Source organism: Rhagoletis pomonella, unplaced genomic scaffold (genome assembly GCF_013731165.1).
Source record: "Rhagoletis pomonella isolate Grant_MI unplaced genomic scaffold, Rhpom_1.0 Rhpom_scaffold_00003, whole genome shotgun sequence".
NCBI lineage: Eukaryota > Metazoa > Arthropoda > Insecta > Diptera > Tephritidae > Rhagoletis > Rhagoletis pomonella.
In genome coordinates this window covers 71,768,850-71,772,586 of record NW_023458557.1, presented here as the reverse complement: position 1 = coordinate 71,772,586, position 3,737 = coordinate 71,768,850, and positions in this window count along the sequence as shown.

Here is a 3,737-nt window from a genome sequence, read left to right as displayed (position 1 = left end):
GTACTAAGCAAATGTTCACAGTTTACACCAGGGATGGAAAAGTATGTACAATTGGGTTATTTTCCGCCCCTTGAAATCAACCCGGCACTTTGGGCACAATCGGCAAATTTTTTACACTTTTTGATTGAGACTGTACCTGTTTTATTTTTGTATACAGTTACATATCGTCGTCAGTGTTGCCAGAACTTTTTTCTGAAAAGAGGCCAAATGGGCAAAGAAAAAGCTAAATTAACAATTAAATTTTTTTTCGTTATTATTACTTCATGAAACTTATTTTATACTTAAGTAAATATTTTTCGTAGCTTCACAAAATTTAGGCTGCTTAAGACGAAGTTTTGATTCCACCTCATTGTTCTGTAAACAGTGACGGTTCGGTGTTATATTTACCAATACTTTAGTATTTCCCCAATAAACTTACCAAAGAAAAAATACTCCCACCATTTATCTGGTGAGTACAACTCGAGGGTACCTTTCATTATCATTATCATTATGGCCGGGCACCCAAATGAGTCTGAGCGAGGAAATGATGCTGACGTCCTGCATAAAAGAACCATCCTCCAACACTTCCATCAGGCTTCCACCCATCCGTGTAGAAATTCACCGGTGTCGTCTTGCAACTACTGTTTCCCGTTCGCTCATTGCTAAAGTGATGTGAGTGTCGAAAGAGCCCAAAAACCAGTCTATTTACGCAGAAATCGGATAAAGTCGAAGCCTCAGAAGCCTTTCTTTGTTTTTTCTGACGAGGAAAAATACAAGTTTGTAGTTAATATTTTAAGCAAAAGTAAAAGGCTAAAAAAGCTAAATAATAAAAAATAGAAGAAAAAAGCTAAAAGCTAAACATGATTTTTTGCCTAGAGGAAAGATGAGATTAATTATTAATTGTCTACAAATTACAATCATAAAGATAGTTGTTTTGTTAAGAGGCCAAAACTAGTCTTAAAACTGAAATAATTCTAATACTAAATAAGTGATTTGTAATAAAAATGGTCCATGTATAATATTGGGTAGGGCAATTGCGTTATGAGAGTATCATAAAATTTCGGCCCAATCGGTGTATGTACATAGTAATAGTAATAAGAGCGGGAAGAAATATTTGACACTATCTTATTTAAAAATTTTCCTTTCAAAGTTTCTGCAAGATAGCCGAATGCCCGGAAAATAAAGCGAAAAAGCTGTTTTATTCAAGGCTTCGGAGCAAAGGTTTTTTTCTTCGCTCCACTCTAGCTCCGCTGCGATTTCGCTCTGAGCTCCGCTCTTAGCTCTGTTCCCGTTCCCAATAAAAAAACTTTATTTATTTATTTATTACTTAAATATCGAGCCCTAGCCGTCAAAAAAATTAGCCAGCATTTTGTCTTGTAAATAAATAAGGCAGATATTAACCCAGCCAGCAAAAAATCTGAAAATGGATCCGTAAAAGGAAAAAAGGCAGAAACAATGTATGTAAATGCAGCCAAGAACCGAAAATTGTTTTGAAACGGATATTTTTTTTGCTGTTATTCTGAAATTTTTCTTATTGAATTTTTCGTTCGGTACGATTTTCTTCTGCACTTCACAAATGCTTTTTCATGGTTCGAAAACCAAAAATAAATAAGGAAGCGCCTGACGCCATTCCAACCCGATACCTTCAACTTCAGCAATACTGGTACAACCTCTGCACGCTCAGCCACTACCGTTTAAGTGTATATGCTTTCAAATGTTCAGCTTGAACATATAACATACAATTATTGCTTTCAAATAATAGCTGCGTTCCAGATGCTTTACGATTTGCAGGTTTTTACAGGAAGTCGTTCCAGGTGGCCACCTTCAATAAGGTTTATTAATGGAGAAAGCAGCTGTTCCTGCAAATCGTGAATATTGTGAATATCGTAAAGCATCTGGAACGCAACTAATATCATCATTTTCGAACGTCTTCCGGATGCGAAAATGAATCAAAATTTTTGTCGATTTCTATTCATTTCCGGATATGAAAACCGTACTTTTTTGAACGTTTTTGGATACGTAAATGAAAGAAAATTGTAGTCGCTTTCCGTTCGTTTCCGGATACGAGTAATTGTACGAGATCGCACTGCCGGCAAAATACACGTTTCTCTGCTGGGTGGGAAGTCACTAGGGCTGTTCACGATATTGTGGAAATGGTCTTGGATTTGCAATAGGAATTGCAATTGCAAATTTTATGCTTGCTACCATGGCAACGATTTGTATTTTATTGTTGTGAATTTACAAATGCACCTAAATATGCAAGTGCAAGATCATATGCACAAGATCCTGAACAGCCCTAATTTTGTTCATCGCCGTTTAAATTGACGTGGAAATTATCCCTAACTGCTGGGTATTGTGCAATGCACAGTATTGTCAAGTAAAAATAGAATGAAAATTTATTTATCACGATTGTTTTCTGTGGCAAAAATTCAAATAAAAAACTAAGTTAAATAAAATTTTCTTTAAGGAGCTATTTTAGCTCTTTGCTCCAGCTCCGCTCCAGCCAAAATCCTTTGCTCCTTGCTCCTTTGCTCCGATCCGCTCCGCTCCAAAGCTCTGGTTTTATTACTTCACCTGTTTATAATTTCACCATGGTGCACCAAACTTCTGTGTCTTTACAGAGTATGTAAAATAATTTTTAAAAACTAAAGTTCTTATGCTCGAAGTTTCTTGAAAATTCTGGGATTTAATAAACACTGAAACTAATTTATTGATGTAGAAGTTGTTTTTAAATTATATTTGGCCTACAGTGAGTAATCTACCGACCTTTGAACAAAGCTGAATTTCAAAAGAAAATGAGTTAGGGCTTTTCTATATTAAGGTAACAAAATGCATTTTCGACAAACGTGTGCGATATATATGGAAATCAAATATAAAAAAGATATGTATAATGCTAACTTTATGACCTAGAACGCTTTACAGGTGCATTAGTTTACATGCACTTGCCTATTTTTGCACAATATATTTATTTTTTATTATATATAAATTGACATTGATTTATATGTACATATGTACATACATGCGTCCATATACATACATACTATATACTATGTATAACACATTAACGAACAAACGAACAAGCGCAAATTAATTGACCGCCTTCTATAATTCACACCTCGTATAATGCTCTTTTACAAGTACCCTGCAGGAAATGGGACTAGTTTGTAACTAATTATTAACTAACTAACAGTCGACTAGTGGTAACAATTTATTAACTATTTCCTTTGGCCGTAACTAATTACTTTTGAAGGGCGATGGCCCAAAATTGTGATATCTGGTTTGCTCTGCATTAGATGTCAACTAACTTGTAGCTTTCTACTTTTGGACATAAAATATCAATAAAAAAATATATATATTTTTTTTGTTTACATATTCTGCTGTAGGTGGTCCCATATTCGAACACCGTCAGACATAACTTCAAAAAGATAAAGTAAAATTTCGATCTGAATACGAAAAATAATCTGCGAAGTTCAGAAAAAAAGTGTATTGAAAGTAATCTTTGTGAGGATATTTAAAAAGAAACTTGTAAAGAAATCAAAATTCCGATAACGTGCGCATGACTCTTGCACGACTTTACAACTAACTTAAAGTTATTTTTGTCATACCTAATTAAAAGTTAGTTATTTATCGAACTCCCGCAAAAAAACTAACTAGAAGTTGGTTATTTTAAACAATTGATAGTTTTTTTTTCTGCAGGGAGGATATTTAAATGGAAGCTTGTAAAGAAAACAAACTCCCGATAACGTCTGCATGACTCC